Source organism: Lonchura striata, chromosome 8 (assembly GCF_050655825.1).
Source record: "Lonchura striata isolate lonStrDom1 chromosome 8, ASM5065582v1, whole genome shotgun sequence".
Taxonomy (NCBI): Eukaryota; Metazoa; Chordata; class Aves; order Passeriformes; family Estrildidae; genus Lonchura; species Lonchura striata.
Genome location: NC_140710.1, coordinates 18,609,312 through 18,628,818, shown reverse-complemented (window position 1 = coordinate 18,628,818; position 19,507 = coordinate 18,609,312). Strand labels below are relative to the sequence as shown.

Below are 19,507 nucleotides of genomic sequence, written 5' to 3'. Positions count from 1 at the left end.
CTTCCATGATTTACTTGAAATTACACTGTTGCTTCAGCTGGTCAAACTGAGTATTTAAAAACTATGGAATATCTACAGACATGGACTTTAGAGGGAGGGAGTCATCACCTCCTAGAACAGTGAGCCTAATTCTCAGCTGGTCTTCCCTGTGTATCCATCATGCTTGTTTCAAAGCCTTTCATAGTAGCAATGGATTTTTTAGGGGTTTTTTGTTTTAGTTTTCTTCATGCTGGGTATAAGCCCTCGCAGAGAACGGAGTGTTGACATCAGCCAAATAGCTCATTATTCCACCGTGCCTTTGGGACTGAAAAAATGCTGAAGTAAAACTACTGGGTATGCTGAAACAAAATGCAGGGTTTTTTTGTTTCTTTAGTTTTCCATTTCTAGATACTAAATCTTCTGTCTCTGGAAGTAGTTCCCTTTCAGGATTCAATCTGGATATGAAATGTGTGATTTCTTTTCTTTCTCAAGGAAAAGAATAACCACAAAGTCTTTTTCCATTACTATTCCTTTCTTACTGGTTTAACCCCTATGTGGTGCAAATAATGCATTTTCAATTTAGCTTTTAGTTGAAGGAAGTACATAGGCTGAGCAGTGGAACAGGGTATCCTTCAGTAAGGCACGGAGCCAAAAGTAATTCTAAATCTTCCTTAATGAACTGGTAGAGGTTCTGCTTTGCACTCCTGAAATATCTGCTGGCTTTTCAGCACTGGTCACAAGAGACCTAACAAAGAAGGGCTTCTGGTGGAGCACAGCAGGGCACCAGAGGTTTGATGTCCAGAACAACTCCAGAACCTAAGGTACCTGGTCAGAAGCCAGTGGTGGGGCAGAGATGGGCAGCCTGGATGTGCATACCACTCAGCTGTTTTGTTACAGTTCTTTGTGCATCCTCTTCTCATTTTGCAATTGGGAGATGTTTGGAACACGCATCACAGGGAGTGCTGCAGCTCCAGCGTCCAAGTAAGATTGTGGTACACACATTGTACCATCAAGTGCTGCTTGTAACAGATCAGCACAGCTCCTGCTATGTAGTGCATGTGTTTCAGTAAAGAGTAGCTTTTGACAAACCTGCTTGGCAGTGAATTTAAAAACTATTTTTAAAGTCTCATAAATGCTTTTATGGGCTCTTTTAAATGTTGTCTGAGCTATGGAGGAAAATGTTATAGTTTATCCCATAACTAACCACAATATTTAGTTTAATGATGGCTATAAAACAAGTGCAACAAAGAGAAAACTGTCCTGAACTTTCTTGACACTGTATTCAGCAAATACTTGCTCTTTACCTGACACGCCATCATTTACTCCCTCAGCCCTCAGAGAACAGCATGATAACTGAACTATCGACACAGCAGAAGAAATCATAGACAAGGAAAGTAAACGGTGATATTTTGAAATTAATGATGTAGTTCACTTGAGGCACTGTGTGCCTAATAATGAAAAATCTAGAGGGAAGAGTTTGCTTAATGAAATTTTGAATATCTCTGCATTTCATTCATAGACTGTGGAATGTCATATATGCCTTATATATCATATAAGGCATATAAGGATATGCCTTATATGATCTGATGTGGTAAGTTTATACAGGCAGTACTTTCCACACACATCAAATGCTTAATAAAAATACTCCTTTTCACTGTTTCTCTGGGTTTGGGCTTGTGTGTTTGTGTGTGCATATACATGCATTCAGAGGGGCTGGGAACAGGTACCCTTTTTCATTAAGTAAGTGACATTTTCATGCTGGTACAGCATCTATCTATCTATCTTCTTTCTGGCAAAGCTGTGTGCTTTTCAGTCAGCATCTGACTAAAGATCAATGAGAGAAAGCTTTTTGAAGGTGCTTTCAGGTCCTGCGGCAAGGGAGATGATCAGAAAGCTGCCATAAGCTTCGGACCCACTTGACAAATGAGGAACTATTTTGGTGCTCTGTAAACTGCTGTCACATCAGTTAGAAACACTAATTAGAACTACTTTGCTGCTGAAAGTGTCCAGTGCATTAAATACCACTTCTGCTTATTGCAATTAGCTTATCCATTGACTTACACTTTCTACCACAAGACTATCAAAGATGGAAATGCATAAGGGAGTGTTTCATAATTTATGAGGGAAATTAGAACTGAATGGCAAATAGCTTTTGCCTGCTACCCTTTGACCTTTCATTCCTTGCAGAACATGAAACTCACATGTGAAATGTGCTCATCCTTGTTTTTTTTCTAGCTAAGAAGAGTCAACAAACCAGGATGCACAAATAAGCAAATATCAGACTGCCTTTGTCTTGGTGATGTGGAGATTAAATTATGTGGGTAGCTTCTGAAAAGCAATAGGACATTGTCATACCACACAGTCTGTAAAGAGAATTTTATACACTTCCTGTACTAGTCTTCAAATTGGTTCTTGTTGTTAATAAAGCAGGGAGATATTGTTCAATAATTTGTACCATGTGGAATTGGTGGTAACTTTTAATGCCATTTTGAGTTTTACAGGGTAAATTTCCAAATGAAACATCTAGTAAAGAAGTGAAGTTGTAAGGATTCAGACAACTTTATATTTTTGTTGTAAAGTTAAATTTTGAGTCCATATTTAAGCATGCCTTAGGAATAAGAACAAGGAAGCAAAATTTTCTCATACTGTAAAAGCCAGGAGTAGTCCAGCCGTTAGGAATGCCATGACTCTACATTGTACATGGATGTTTTTAGCAGAGAGGGAAAAAGAAAATATTTCAAATAGCTGACTTGCAGTCTACCACCCAACAAAAAATCATGAGGCTTCATTCCTCATTCTGCTTTTTTTACCTTGGTCTAAGCACTTATTCTTTCTGCTTGGATTCCCACTGATGATATTAGTTCTTATTTTGGCTGCCAGGGTATTAAAGACCAGGATTTGTAATTTTAAATATAAGATGGCAATCTTACCACCACTTATACTTTTCAAGAGCTGGAATTATTTTCTCCTGAAGTGCTTTTTGGGTTTTTGTTCTCAAATTTTTGTTGTTCTCTGGAACCAGTCCAAAGAGCACCCATGTTCTCTGCCTTAAAAATTAGTAAGGTGTAACTGTAATGCACATTTTTTTTTTCTAAAGTGCTCTTTTAAATATGCAGACAGAAAACAGAGCAGCAATAGGCAGTTCCATCTAAAAGCTCCTAATAAGAGTCCCTTCAATGATCTGATTGCAAATATATTAAATTCTCTCTGTCTTCAAATTTTTTTTGATGGATGCAGAATATCTGCCTGAAGCCCTGTATTTTGTCAGACTGCTCCATACAGAAATATTTCTGAAAAAGTAATTACTATTTCACTTTCAAAAATTTAAATTGTAAAAGATAAAATACTGTTAATAAAGGAATGGGCTTGCATGCACTTATCAAAATGCAAGTATAAATTATAGTTTAAATTTGTTTTGTTTTTTTGAAGCTATTTACAAGCTTGGGTTTTTTGGTGTTTTAGGAAAGAAAAGTGTCTGGAAGAGCAGAAGAGAATTGCAGTATCTTAAGCCATAATTGAGCCTCCTCAGCCTGCTAACACCAGAGACTGAAGCAGTGATCTCATTTGTGCCCTTTACTTTTGCTGCCTGTAGCTGGGAGAAGGAGAGAATTGGTTTGGTTTTTTAAATTAGATTAACTTGTAAACCAAACCCAACGATGAGGCAGCAGACCATAATTCAGTGTTGCATGCAGAACTGCCTGAGGCCTGCTTTGGTTTGGAGCAGTTCAGCTCTTTGGGCCCTTGGGCAAGCTGCACTCCCTTCAAGTGGCTCTGCTCTTCTGGCTGCCATAGCAGGAGCACAGTGGAGACATTAATTTTTTTTTTTTTTCCCAGAAATTCACTGCATTTTTGAGAGTTTCTGGCTGTTAGGGAGATTCAGATCCATATGGAAGTTATGGAAAACATTTGAGGTTCAGCTGAATCCACCAGCAAAGGTGCTATTGATGCCATTGGAGCCAAGAAGCAATGCCTGGGCAGCAGGAGTGGAGTGTGTAAGCCTCTTTCCTTCATTTCTAATTGTCTGCTGCCTTCTTTTAAGACTGGTAACCTTAGATCAGAGGGAAAAAAGGATTATTTTTAAGCATGATGAAATTTAACTTGTAATTGCTGTTTCCACAGCAGCCAATTGAGAGGTAAGAGCATAGCTTTACCAGACAGCTCATAATCTCTAGGATTTACAGATGCTGCAAATGAGCAGGAAATCAGGGCAGCAGTGACCTATCTGGAGTGCAAGTGCAGTACACACAGATATCCATGCTAAAGGCACAACATTCCTAGCAAATTTTGTCTCTCCTGTGCATCTTTGAAAAGTTTGATGTTTGTGCCAGGTTTCACCTAGTATTCATCACTAGGTGAAATAACATCTGCATTGTATTTAATGTTAGTTTTGGTAGCTCTGCTTGAGACAGGGTGCCACAATATATTCCATTGCTGGTAAGTTTTGACAGGGAAGCAGTAACTTTCTCATTGACTGCTTCCCATGATGTTTCATGTTCCTGTAAAATCAGCTACTTGGAAAAAAGCACAGTATTAATTTTACCTTGCCTTTCCCTTTCTGCTGAGAAAACCCCTGTAAAAAGCAGCACTTCTTCAGCTGTCCGGTGTCATGTGTGTGCTGCAATGCACGTTTTGAGAGCCAGCACTGATATGCAAATGTCTTTCATTTAAAGTCCCTCTATGGTGGCTGGCTAAATTTCTTCCATTCTAAGAAGCAATTTGGTTTTCTTACACCACAAAAGGTAAGCAGAAGAAAGTCTGCTGTCATGTGCATGGTACCTATTGAAAGCCTGCCCTCACACAAAATGTGCCATGGGAGAGAGCTCACTCCCTGCACCACCATTGGCTCCTTGGAAGCAGCAAAGCCCCCAGCCCTGAGCAAGGGGCTGCTGTCCCCTGGGCTCACTTTCCTGCCTGCTGTTTGCCAGCAATGCAGGCACAGCTCGTTGGCTGCTCAAGGCCAAATCTGACCTCCGTGTGTTGGCTGAGACTATTGATTCTGTTGCTCTGGTGCAAGTGTAAGGGTTTCTGTCCTAGAGCGTTGGTAGTGTTAATCAAATTCATGTGTACTTCTGAGTGATCACTGAGGAAATTTTAAAATCCATACCCCATATAGAATGTTCTGAAAAAAAGTGTTTGTTTTTGTCATTCTGTTCACCAACTGCTTTTCTGGATTTGTGTAATCAACAAATATCTAAATGAAGTATTGGCAATCTTTTTTGTGTAATCCCAAAGAAAACATGGAAGAGGAAGTTATACAAGTAGGTTTAGATAATGTCTTTTTCATGATATCAGGGAATCTTTTTTGTTCTGCTTTAGACATTTTTTGTGATTTTTTTTTTCTTTTTTTGTCTTGTATAGAAGACTCCTAGCCCACTAGGGAGACTTTGGGCTTTCTCTAGAAAAAAGGTTTATCTGTCAAATATCTCGGTTTGTTTCCTTCCCCACCTACTACTAATTTTAACATATCACTCGCTTGAGCAGCAATAAAGTTTCTTTAAGTGACTGTATGTGGGCTATGTGAGTGTGGCCATGTCCAAGAGCTGGAGCAAGGGCAGGGAGCTTGGCCATTCAGGTCTGTGCCTGGTGGGGGTCCCTGGCTGCTCTTGGTCCCTTTTTCCTTGCTAGAGGGCGGGATGTTCTGGGGGAACCTCTCCAGTGCAAGGTCCCCTCCTGACAGTTCCCAGGTATTTTTCCATGGAGTGCTGCTGGGGTTCCAACTCCACCTTTTATCCCCTGTGGCCAGTCTTACTCAGCTGCTCTTGGTGTTGTGGAGGCATAATTATACAATGAGGTTTTTTGAATTGATAGAAATTATCTAATATTTATATTAGATATATATATTAATTATATTTAATTTAACCAGTGTATATATCAAAACTCCCAACAGAGCATGCATGTCTAGGACAGCCCAGTTGAATGCAGTTGTCTTGGGAGAAAAAGGCTGTTTGTAAATTAGAATTGGTCCAGAGATATCATTTTGTGCTCTGAATTAGTGGGATAGCAAAACTCTTTGTATCAGCTTTCCTTGTCTGAGAAAAGCTCTTGTGAACTGTCATAGTCCCTTAAAACTTCTGTAGATTGAAAAATTCCAGTGAGGATTTTAAAATGGTATTTGAAAATAAATATAGGGTATATAAAAATACTGAATAAGCAGCTGAGCAGTAGAAAACGCTAAGAAAAATTGCTATTGTGTAAAGATATATAGTTGCAGCAGTAGACTGATATCCAGTAATTTACTACTAAGTTCTAAAAACCAGATGACTGCAAAGTGTTTGCTAAACCATTCTTTTTCATCTGACATGTGGTTGGATTATGTGAACTGACTCACCATTTAAATGGGGCTATTGAGATTGGTGTGTTATTGATTCAGACAATCCTTGACCCCAGGGATAACACTTGCTGTAACAGAGGAAACTGGCTTTTAGAATCCTACATCTCTTTCTGCACCTATGTTATTTGACAATACTGAAAACAAAAAGATTATGGAAGCAAAGAATGAGTTAATACTGGCAAATTCAAGCACCTTGTTTGATGAAATTCTGCTGGTGTACTCCAGTAGAAAAATTGAGAAGTGCTGAGACTTTAGATTCAAATTCTTTTCAAGAAAGCTATCAGTGGGCCAGGATGCTTTCAGAACCTTTTATTTTTTTTTCAGAGAAACCTTAAAATAACAAATAAATAATGCAGAAGACTGATAATCACTGTCTTAACTGAAAACTTGCACTTTTTTATTTTAAGGCTATCATCCCTAGGCCTGTTTGTCTACTTTCTCAATCTGCCATTCATCAAATTCTGAACAGTTATCAATCTCCAGACATTGAGCAGGTAGCCTGGCACTTGCCCAATAGGTACTGGGTGATGCTGCAGCTGTTGAACAAGCCCTTCATCAAAAATTATTCTTTTGCTTTTTATCAGCTGTTTCAAATCCTAGGTTGCAAATCAGTTGCCTCCTTTTTAGTTACACAGAAACAAAATGAGATGCACCTGAATACTTTTAAAAATAATTACTTCTAATATTATTTATCAAGCCAAACATTCATCCATCCTCATGTCTTTCTCTGTAGACTATAGCCCTCAGTCCTTTCTTACTCTTTCATATGCAAACACTATGTCTGTGTTATAATCACTGAGTATAAGTCAGATAAAAACAAAATCTGATGTATTAATAATGAAAATGTTCTTCTGAATAAAAACATGGATTACCATGGAATTTTTGCTAGGATTATGCTGAGAGCCTCAGAACATGTCTCTGTAAGACTTATTCTTCTAATCAAAGTGAACATCTCATTTTTCTATGCCTTTTTCCTAAGCAGGTTGACAAATGATCTCTTTATATGTACAGCTTTTCCTAGGCACAAAATTTCACTAAAATCATTTGGGGAGAGGGCAGTGTCTTATGGGTGATCTTTCTTTAGTCTCTCCAGTGCTATTGAAACAATATGTAGACTGGGTTGGTCTTTGGGAGCCTGAAATCTCCCACTCTGAATGGTGTTGTGAAAACAAATCTCTTTTTGTGTGGGAGTATCTGCACAGAACAGCTGATGTGGGCTCTCCTTGCAGAGCACCGGCTGCCATGTTCACACTACTGGCTGTAGGTTCTGTGGTGGGAGGGAGTCAAATGTGGCTCCCAGTGGGATGTGTGTGTGCTAGGCTTTGGAGATATTTCTCTTGGAGTTTCAGACAGCCCTGAGCCATTTGTTGACCTTTTGAAGGATTCCTAAAGCTGTTAGTCAGAAAGCATTAGTGTTAGATGCTGGCAGTTCTGAATGGTTTACATACAATATGTTGTTTCCTTTGCTTTTACTTGCTTAGATGATGCTTTACCAGTGCCAAGTGGTGGCAGACAAAAAGTTATCAAAAATGGGTATGGACATGGATGGAAGGAAATGCTATGTGTGCAGAAATCTTGCTTTCCTCTCAGGACCTAGGACTACTGTTCACTGAAGTGCCAGTAATGTGTAAAACAACAGCCCTGCCCATGCCCACAAAATGCAATGGCAGTGTCCTATTGCCATCTGTGACTCAAGTCAAAGCATAGCCAGCACAGGTTCAGTGCATTTTTCCTAGTAGTAAAAAAATCTGGTAGAGTCTTCACAGTTATTCCTAGATGGATCAATGTAGCATAACATAGTAGTGTACAGATCAGATGAGTCATATTGAAGCTGACTCCATGCTGACAGAGAATTGCTTTCACTTCAGCAAATTCTTGAAGCACCTCATTTCCTATGAGCTAGATTATTTTTTCATAAATTATGGACAACAAATAAGATATGTTTTAGCCCTTGCCTTTGTTGCTGAATGTGGCAAGCTGATCTGTGAGTAATGGAGCCAAAAAGAGCAATCTGTTCCAGAGCCTCCACAAAGTTTTCCATTGTTTGGGGAACGAATCAGTCCATTCTCTACGTGAAAGGGAAAGTCACGCTTAGGAACTTGATTTGTTGCAATGATCTTCTTTAATGTATTGCAGTGCTGCTGACATTCTTGCTGATATTGGGGTCCTTTGTGTGCTTTGTATCAGTTTTATTTTCTTGCCAGGAAATTGGCTTCCTTATGTGTATAGGTGCTTCAATCTTGGATCCTATCGAGCCCAAAAGTGTGCCTGCTAACATGCTCCAGCCCTGAATGCATTCACAGTGGCACAGAACCAAGGTATGAAAAGCTGGCATTAAGGGTTTTACCCCATCTTCCTATTGCAGAGTTAAATTTTTTCTTAAAATTGACTCCTGTTATATGGGGCATAAAGTGTCACTTAAGAGCTCAGAGTGATATTTGGAAGGGCATGGCTTTTGCCATGACTCAGGTGGTTGCTAGATTGGAGCTGGTTCAATGTTTCTTCTATACTGAGACAGGACTAAGAGAAAAATGTAACTTGAATTCATGTGATTTGGTGAATGCCAACCTGGATGTCCACTCCTCTCCAAGAAGAACAAATTGGTTTTAACAAATTGGAAATTAAAAAATTAACAAATTGGAAATTCCTACCTGGACCTACCTAAATCTAGAATAAGTAGTAGGCATCAGTATTAAGAAACCTTTAACAAGAAGAAAGAAATGGAGACAGAACTGAAAGAGGGAAAGGCAGTGGAGGTAAAATTAACCCATAAGAGCAACTTCATCTGCAAAGATGGGGAAATGGAGAATGCTCAATTTCCTTTCTGATGAAGATGAAGAGCAGGTTTTTATTTTCTCTTAAAAGGATTGTATCATGTATATAAAAAGTCATTCACCATTGTCAGCTGTTACTGTACCTGCTGGATAGGCAGAGAGAAAGAGCTCATTCTTCCAAATGCCTCAGGGACTTGAATAGGGTATGTGAAGAGTGACTAAGGAAAAGGTGGTAGTCGCTGTTCTTCATTGTCTAGCAATGTGGATTGCTATAGGAACAGGGTGGAAGGCCCTGTTGGGTTCAGGGCTAGGCACTGAGACTGCATTTTTGCCCTCTTGTATAGGACTGCTGACATACTGATCCCTTCTCAGTTCAGAAAAAAACTAATTAAATAGCTTCTCTTTCCATGACAGCACAGGCAAAGGCTAGGAGGACAAGGCTCATGCTGTTATCCTGAGCTCCCTCTGGAGTCAGCAGAGCTGCAGCCAGTGGTGCTCAGCTCAAAGCTTTCATCTCCAGGATCTTGCCATTCTAGTTTTCTTGCATGGTCAGACTAGCTGGGTGCAAGTGAATCCAAGAGGTCACAGGTTTCACCTGTCCTGTGACTTGGGGAGGAAAGTCTGAATTCTCAGCTTACTGGCAGAGAAATGACAGTATAAAGAAAATAATTTTATTTAAGATTGCTTATAAATCTTAGCAGTTTTAGGGCAACTCACTACAGTCTAAGGCCACCCTCGATAAGTTTGGGATCCCAGACATTTGCAGTGCAGGGCCCCTATTGACCCCTAGTATCAAGCTGTGCTGAGGTGGGGTGTCCCTGCTCCTGCTTTCCAGGACATCTGTGACTCTCCCAAGCTCTTCTGTTGCACCTTTTATGCTTCATCGAGCATTTGTGTTTGCTGTGTCCTACAGAAATGCCCTGGTGTTCCAGTGACCAGAGCACTGCCCCTCCCTGCACCTTGCCCATTAACAACCCAGCATGTGCCTCATTTGGCAGGGGGAAAAGGGACTTGCCCAAGGCTTCCCAGCATCTCAGAGGCTGTGTAAAATCCGTGCAGGGTCACTGGTGTAAATCCCAGATGTCCTCTGGAGACTGGAAATGCCTTCCTGAGCCACTTCAGCTGAGATGCAGCTGAGTCTGATCCATCAGCTTAAGAGGAGACTGGAAATGCTTGTGAGAAGTTGCTGCTGCTGGGAAAGGAGTTAATTTTTTTCTTCTTCTTCTTCTTCTTTTTTTTTTTTTTTTTTTTTGTTTGTTTGTTTGTTTTTTGTTTTACTCCTCAGTTTTTCTCTTTGCTCCCCAGAGAGGAATGTGGGCTCAGCTTACAATGAGTTAGGACTAGACCAGACTCTCTTTAAAGAGAGTCTCTCTTTAAAGAAAAGCCTGAGATTCCAGGGAAGGATTTTGTTCATTTTGTCTGCTTCTCTGTAGAAGATGCTCATTAAAAGGAGAGTCTGAATTTCAAGAGCAGGCCTATTAGAGAGGTAGAAAGCAACTCTGAAACTTGACTTTGGATCCTGATTTCCTCCAAAGTCTTCTGAAATTCATATTTAAGCTGCCGTAATGTGTTCTGCTTAGATATATGCTTTATAGAATATTTCTGGGCTCTACCAGGCTCAATTAACTTCTGGCAGATTTTAGTGGTCGTTTTGAAGCACATTCTGTGGGGTGTGTATTTCAGGGGTCATTCGGCAGTGCCTCACTACAGAGAAGAGCACTATTGAACTCCTTGGAAAAGCTATGAAATTTCATACACTGGCTGCAACCCCAGGAGACTAATCCAGCCCCAAACACTATCACTCTTAGATTTGTGTTTCATTCAAGAAGTCATGAAGCAATCTATTTCGCTAGGGAAAAAAAAAAAAAAAAGAAACCATTATTTTATCATCATTCTGAGTACTTTCCATAGGAACAAAATTTATAAAAAATGCCTGAGATCTTTGAGAAGTATCTCAGTTGTGCAGAAAAGCATTACATTGATTGTGAACTTAGCCTTTCTCTGGGTTTTTCTGCTTGTCATTTTTACTTAAATACAAATATTAATGGAGACCTAAACGTGCCCTTTTGCTATTGCCCTTTATTTTGCTTTTCTATAAAGATTGCTCATAATCCTACAGCTATCTTTTTGCACTTTAAAAGGTTCTTGCTTCTTATTGCTGTCAGGATAATAATGCTGCATCATTCCACCTAACTACCAATAAATAGAAATGCAGAGCCATGACTTCTATTCAAAAGCATGCAGACTCCTTTGTATGTTTTGGTATATATAAAATATATCTTTCAACTTGTAGCTGTAGTACAACATCTGAATTAAATCATGACTTATTCTTTCTATTAAAACTGTGTTGTCCTTGCCATTATCCCTTTTTCCGGTAAATGAGTACAATGAAAAATTGATTCTAGCTGTATTGGACTGCAGCAAAGTAACAAAAGATGATTGTTACATTATCAAAGTCCTCTCTGCATCCATAATATAAGAATTGAAAACACCTGTCTTTATCTTCTCAATCAATATTGCACCTGAGTCACATTTTCCTGGAAAACACTTTAAAAGGTGTCCACTGTATGTTATTTAGATTTAACAAATGCATTATTCAGGCTGTCTTCATTTATTTTGATTACCTGAGATTGCTCTGCCATCCCTGTGAGTTATAAAAAGCCTAATATTAAAAGCCACACTAGACTAGTATGTCAGTAACAATATCAGATGGCTTCTCTTATGTGAAGCCGTGTGACAGCTGAACAAGTACACTTTGTAAAATGTATGTGGAAAACTGGTGTTCAAGTGGGACATTTCATGTCATGGCACTCTTTCTATCAAGTGGAGCAGGGCAGAGGGCTTCAGTCAAAGGTAGCTTGACCAGTATGACCCAGTTGGAAGCAGATTTAGGGAAGTGACAGTGGACATTAGTCTGCATTTCTAGAAAGGATAAGCCAGAGCTGGCTGCCTGACACTGTCAGCTGTGCTTTACAGACATGCTTTCTAATACTTATAACATGCAATGCTTAAGAGCAGCTAATTTACTGCATGTCTCAATAGCAGTCTGAAAATGCTGAACATCCAGTAAGAACAGAGAAATAAGTGAGCAGCTCTAGAGACATGGCCATAATTTCAACATGTACATTTGCATATTCCATCTAATGCCTCAAGTCAGATGCCTAAAATTAGTAGATTTATTTGGATGTGTGGAAATAATTGTGATTTGTTTCACAGCAATCAATTTGTGATGCTTTGATTTCCCTTTCTGCAGAATTAAATTATTAAGGGGCAAATATGATTTTCAAGATACTTTTTATCATTCTCTCTGCTTGAAGTTTTGGCAAGTTTGACACACTATAACCCAACATTCTGCCATGAGTAATAAATACTAAAAAAAAACCCCAATCAAATAAAAAACAAATTAAGTATGAGACATGCAAAGAAATGAGGGACAGCAGGCTAGTAGTACCTTGCCAGTCCATATCAAATTATCGGCAACCATGAGAGACAGCAGCAGTGGTCTGAATGAAGAGACTCTGCCCCTCAGCTTCTGTGTGGGGCAGTGTTGAGACTGCAGGGAGTCAGATGAAGGGTTGAGCTGTTCTTCAGAGGTGCCTTCATGATCCTCTGCACACAGACCTCCTTTCTGGCAAGTCCCATAAGGCACAGGCTAATGGGAATTGCAGCAGGTCCATCCCAGCAGAGACAGGGCTGCTGCAGTGGTGTTTAGCAAGGGGTACCTGCTCCAGGATTTGAGGCTGGTACAGTCCTGCCCTAGGCAACAGGGAGAGATGATGGTCATCTGAGCCCTGCTCCAGCTCCTCAGCTCCCTAAACAGAGCTGGGGCAGGACTCAGGGCAGAAAGAATGTCCTTGCTATCCAGGAGAGGTCTTGAACTACACCTGATTGCTGTTTGCATTGTCCCCAAGATGCCTGGTGGTGACCCACAGTGATGTGACACACACTTGGGAAGCAGGAGTAAACAAGCTTGAGTGTTCAAATTTTGGTCAGTACCTGAGGCTAACTCATTCCAACTCAGCCCTGAAGAGCAAGAGGCCACCCCGTTCTAGCAGTGAAACCATCAAAGCCCCTGCCTACGTTTCTCTTGCATTTGGCAGGAGTACCCATAATTTTTTTCCATCTCCTACCCTCATTTTGTTTCTGTTTAAAAATCTTGCTTTTTGTTTTAGCAGAAGAGTAAAAAGATCTGCTTAAAAATTAACTTCAAAGCCCTTAGTCATTGCACAGCTACAAGCACAGAAATATTCCCTTTCAGTCTTTTTTATTCTTTGTTTTGGTGTTTTGTTTTGGTTTTTTTTGTTTTTTTTTTTTTTTTTTTGTTTTGTTTTGTTGTTTTTGTTTTGGGGATTTTGTTTGGTTGTTGTTGGGTGTTTTTGTTTTTATAGCTGGGCAAGGAAAGACTGGACCTGCTGCTGCAGCATGCCCTGGGACCACCCCATTCATGCCCCACTGACCCATCAGCACAGTATTTATTCAGGATCCAGTAAAGCTGTGATATTTCCTCACTCATTTGTGCTGTTCCTCAAGTCCCACAGGGGTCAGACCTTGCTGTGGCTCTGTACATGGGCACCAAAATGACAGGGGAGCAGAACAGCCCAGGCAAGTGCCAAGCCTTGTCTTCAGCTGTCCTGGATATTTAAAGTGATAATACAGCAACATCTGAAGTTTGCTTTGGCTCAGGGGAGACCCTGAGTGCCAGGATGCCTCTGTCAAACATTTAACCTTTAACTGGCAATATCACAGTGATACCTTGATGGGAACAGGTTTCTCAGGAGCTGTGCGCACCTCTGCTGCCAGAACAGCCTTGCTGGTGGCATTTGGGAGCTTCTACTTCTGCTCCCAGGCAGACCAAAGGTAAGGAGAAGAACAAGAAATAAGAAATTACATGAAAAAAATGTGTCTAGCTCTGATTAAAAGTTACTCCTATTGGAACTGTACCTCCATGCATCTGTCTGGCCCCTCTCCACATGCCTGTCCCCTGCACAGAGGTGTACACAGAGGATATCTTAGTTGAATTTCTTCCTCTGCTCAGGCCAGGAGTGTTCAGAAGGCTCTGCCTGCACCACTGGGGGTGGTGGGAGGGGGCTGTACACCTGGATCTATGGGAACCTGCAGTCCTGCTATCTGCAGAAATGAGCTGCAAAGCTGCTGCTTAGCTCTAACCCTTAATATATTCATATTATCTCATCAATGCAACTAGCAAGTGAACTAAAAACTGAGTTTATGATGAAATTCTGGCTTTCATTACAGAATTTTGTACCTATTTAAAAAATATATGCAGGAGCATGTTGCTGATTATTTTGAGAACCTATGCAAATTTATTGATTTGCAGTAGGAAAGGCTTGCTGTGAAGTGTAAATTAAGCCATTTAAATCATCTTGCATGGTAACTGGAACATGAGCTCTGTTCGCTCACTGAGTTAATACCGTTTCCCACCATTGTTTTACAGTTGTGCTTGTGGTCATTGCTGGCCTAGAAGAGATAGCTGCTGTCCTCCTGCTTACCTTTGGCAGCAGATAACCCTCCTGCTTTCTGGGCTGGATTTTGTTTGTTGCTATTTGATGGTGTCCCAAAGCATGCTGGCTGCTCCTTTGGCCATGCAGGACTGGCTCCCCTCAGCAGAACAGGACACAGGGTCCTTGAGTGGGGGCAGGCTGCAGAGCCAGGACATCAGTGCTATGTCAAGCTCTGCTTTTCATTGCTACAGGTTACTTAAAAAAACTCTCTGTAGGCAGTTTCCACCTAAATACTTCTGCAAAACATGATCGGGGTCCTATTCAGTTTCATCCCCATCCCAAGTCACCAGCGGGTCAGATGTAATTGAAGATGAGACAGATCCTAATTTTTTTTCATGTCCCTGCATGTGAACATATGGAGGCTGTTTTAAAGATAGACCAAGGGAGATATTAACACATAAATCCTGTAGATAGTTGTATTGGTTTTCAGGCAAATGTACACATGAACATGTTTTCAGAAACATGGAGTTGAAGGCTGAGGTAGAAAAGATTCTCTGGAGTCCCTAACTGAAGCTCTGCCCTCAAAGTGGGGGATTGCACAAAGTAACACACCAGACAGGTGAGGGCTCCTTTACAGGTGCTCTTCACTAATTAAAAAGCTAAGATGGAAGTTTTCTGTGGTGGAATAACTTTCCCCTTCACCTATGTTTTATGCTAACATCACAGTATAGGCTTTTAATGAGTTGCTCTCAAATCTGCTTTTTCCTAACAATAGAAGTAGAGTCATTCCGTAATTGAAGGGTTATTTGATACAGGAATAACGCACATATCCGTCAAGGCAAAACCACCTTGACTTTTGAAGGCCTTGCACATGATGCACATAGCATTTGCCCTTTTAGAAAAGCACAGGCTTTTAGGGTAACAGACCACTGGCTGAGTCAAGTGATATTGAGTGGCTCAAAACTATAACTCAGTCCTGCTATGCAATGCTGCATCCATTCAGGGAAAAAAAACAATGTTCTAAAACTTCCAGATGAAACAGAGAGAAAAAGTTAAATGCAAATGTTAAAATGCGTGTTTTAGTTCTCACATTTTACAAATTTAAGAGGTGCTGAATTTTACTGACAGTTTTCTTGGCAGCAAGTGAATTCCAAAGATGCACATGCAAATATTTGTCAAAACTGAATTTTCAATTTTGCATGCATAAGGATTACTCCAGAAGTGCTGGCATACTCACTTGCTCCCAGAAGAAAAGTAATGTCATGTGGTATGTCTGGCCAATCACAGAAAAACTGTGTATTTTTAATTTTAAATATTCTGATTAATCCATAGAGTAAAAAAATATAGTGAAAAGGAAGTCACTGAATATATTTGAATAATAAATTTAAGATGGTGTGATTGGCTTATATATATTCTCCAAGCAAGGAGAAATAAAATTAATCAAATAAATTATTCATTTTGAATTATTTGTTCAGGTCTGTTTTTACAAGTAATGCCTACTAGTGATGTCTGAATTTTGCAGTTTGCTACAGAAGCTCTCGTATCATGTGTCCTGTTGTCCTGATACCCACTGCTTTGTTTGGGTCTGACTTCTTCACAGGTGAGTTCTGCATTTGCTGTGTTGGTATATCTTCCATGAAAGAATTGCTAAAAGCAATCAGGTCTTTAGTAGCAGGCACTGAAAGTCCAAGGTTCTCGTTGACCAAAAGCCATTAGAAATATAATGGTGCCCATTTCTACTAAATCATTAGAGCACAAATAGCATTGCTCTGCCTTGGCCTTTGAGCAGAATTAGATTCAGGTTAGAGTGCATCTGTACGCTTACCCAGAGAAGCACTCAGTGCTGCTGTCCTAATTGCACCCCAGATATCCAGACCATATTTACAGAGAGGATTTAATGGTTCTGCCACCAAAAGTCTGTTAGCCTTTCATTGCATTTATTTTCATCAGAGAATCCAATCCCTGTGTTCTCTGAGATAAATACAGTAATTAAAATATAATTCATCTTTCTTTGATAGCTACATCATGTATGATACTTGTCTACAGTCTTGTTCCAAGCTCACAGAGGAGGGAGAGCACAAAGTTGAACTATTTAAGTGTTTATCAGTCTCCTGACATTAATAAAGCCCTGCACTGGGAAGGGGACAGTGAGTTGCTGAGCAGAACTGGGCCCGGAGCAGCAAACCACCCCTCGTGGTGGATGAGGAGCTGAGTGTGTGCAGGGGGGCTGTGGGGCTGTGAAGGGCAGTGTCTGCAGCTTTCCTGCAGCCCCAGGTCTCACCACTTTTGTGAAGCAAAGCAACGAGGTGCTAGAGCATCATTTTCCTCCATCCACTAAAGGTGAGTGATGGAATGACAATTGATGCTGCAGCACAGTCCTGCTGAGGGGAATTTAAAGTGCTAAACAATGTGTCTCTGCTCCAAAACTTACGTGTGAAACTGGGGGTTTGATCAAGAGCCTGCCAGCCACATCCTGCTGCCCAGACAGCAGCCAGGGCTGGTGCACAGGGGGATTGTGACAAGGCTGGCAAAACCTGGAGCAGAATGGTCAGCTTTTTTTTGTAAAAACTGCCAGATGATTGTGAATTTCATTGCCAAACATGGCTCTGTTTGAAACACAAAAGTGCACAAATGTAAGTGGCACTGTCAGCTCCCTAAAAATCACATTTTTGGAAGTCTGTAATAGTTGTTCTGTTCCATATGTGGAGGGATTTTTATGAAATGTTCCAGGCAGAAAGTGAAAAACTCTGTGGTATACTGGCACGATAAAGCTATCTTGCATGAATGCAGTGCTTTCCACTTAAAGTGACTTGCATAAGTGGAAATATTATCCCCATTTTGCTGATGAAGAAACTGAAGCCCAGCATTTCCTTTGAGTCACATCCAGTGAGCAAGGATAAAGCCAAGAATGAATGTGCTGACATGCAGGATTTCCCATTGCCACCAGACAGGTTGTCACCACTGAAAATATTTCATTCTGACTTTATAGTTGTCTTCTCCCTGATTAAAGTACCGTCTTACTAACCACTTTATTTCAACACAGTAGAAAAAAGGAATTGTCTGTATTTGCTTCAATCTGTTCTCCAAGGCATCTCATAATGTGGCAGGAGACCTTGCAAGCTGCACTTGCAGTGACTGGGCACACCAGAGAAGAGGCCGTGTCCTAAATTAGCTGATGCAACTGGTGCCTGCACTAAATCTATTTCTGTGCAGGTCTAGAATATATGGAAGGCAGCAAAATGTGGCTCCTAGAAGACTTATGTTGTCTGTAAGGAATCATTATAACTTTGGTTAGAATTGTTAACCATTCAGCAAAACGATACAAGACGTAATTATGTGAGTTATTGATCAATGTGTATTAAGAAAGACCTCCATATAGGTCATTATGAAGCATTATTTGGGCCTCCAAGTGCATCAATAAAATCATTTATTCCTTCACATGGGTACTAAAGAAGACTTAGAAAGATGCCATTTGCAGAAAGCTGCTTTTGCCAGTAAATTATATTTACATCTGCTGCATATGGATAGGCGGGATACAAGCCAAGTATGTGATGGTGGGAAGCAGCTTGCTGCTTCTGTTTTGGGAAAGTTCATCACGGTTGAAATTTTGGACAAATTAGATTCTGAATCAAGCTAGAGAGACAGCAGCAGATGAGCTCAAAACTTTAGTTGCTCCAGAAACTCCATTCAGAATAATATACTATCTCACGTGTCTTGTCTCTCCATCAGAGTTCTGAGGATATTTTCTGGTTGCTGATGAGAGCAGAGAAGAAGAGAGGATCTTGCACTGAAAGGAAGAAAAACACCACATAATCTGCTTCACTCTGAGTTTTGTGTTTGGAAAATAAGGACGTGGAAGAGGTCCATCTTTGCTGCCATTTGGATACAATTACAAGAAAAATTAAAAAGGTATGAAAGGCAAACTATGCCAGTGGGAAATCTGGTCTTCTGCAGTGGTTTGTGCCCAAACACAATATAGATGACAGATAAATTCAACTACACTTTTTGGGCAAACTGTAATGCTTGGAGATGAAGGATACAGGTACAGGCATTTTGTCCTCAGAGGCAAATGAATGCTGCAGTAATTTCCCTGGTACAAAACCAGAGCTGAACATACACCTTCCACAAGGTCCTCTGGCCTGGCTTTGCACCTTTTTAGGCTCTTGTCCTGCTGCCACCTCCCTCCATTGGGCAGCAGCTGGGGGCTGGTGTGGAATAGCCTGGAGCGTTATGATCAGGGTCCAAGGTGGGATCTCAGCCCCAGGGCTCCCCCCTGGGGAGGAGCTTCCCCTTCAACAGGAGGATTCCAGGCAAGAGCTGCTGAGGCGTGGGTGGTGAGCAGCTTTTGCCTTTGCTGGTTGTGCATTTTGTCCCTCTGGATGAGCAAGAAGCTGGATCTGCCTCCCAGTGCTGTGCCTAAAACAGGAGGAAAGCACCGTGTCTGGAGGATCTGTCCAGCAATGCAGCCTGCACGTTACTGTTGCAAATCAGGAACACAGTGCAGATCCTGATGTTGTTTTGCAGTGCAGAAAAAGCAGCCTTTTCTTTAGAGAATGTGATAAAAATGGGCTCTGGCTTAATCTCCACACCTGAGGCTGGATTAGTGACTCAAGCAGGCAGAGCTACTGTTCTGTAACCCAAATAATGTCTGAAATGCAGCTCGGTGGAAATGGCTGCACTGCTCGTTTAGGGAAACAAACACAGAAGGAAGGGGGAGAATGAAGGGCTTTTCAGTCACTGTGCTGATAGTTTGTTGGCTTGTAGCTGTACATATGGAGAGCTGGCTGAAAGGTCACCAGGTGCTTTCAGGGCTGGCTGCTGACAGGCGAGATGTGTGTTAGAGTGAGTGAGCAGGCTGTGCACAGCTGTCCCTCACTTGCTGGGGATGAAAGCCTCATGTGGTGGCAGAGGGGCTCAGGGGCTTCTCAGCATTGCTACTGCTGGAGTGCACAACAGGGCCCTTT

General features: G+C 40.9%; 1 long non-coding RNA gene across 6 annotated transcripts in view; it reads left to right on the top strand.

The window, feature by feature from the left end:
- LOC110467949 (uncharacterized) overlaps positions 1 to 19,507 on the top strand; it is a 111,989-nt gene that overhangs the window by 61,974 nt on the left and 30,508 nt on the right. For 5 of the 6 annotated variants that reach the window (XR_002464945.4, XR_014956897.1, XR_014956900.1 and 2 more), the window contains 2 exons: positions 16,066 to 16,143; positions 18,273 to 18,452. This is a non-coding gene — a long non-coding RNA (uncharacterized LOC110467949). Of the gene's footprint in view, positions 1 to 1,546; positions 3,972 to 16,065; positions 16,144 to 18,272; positions 18,453 to 19,507 lie in introns of those variants that run through there. The other variant, XR_014956901.1, reaches the window with a different exon arrangement.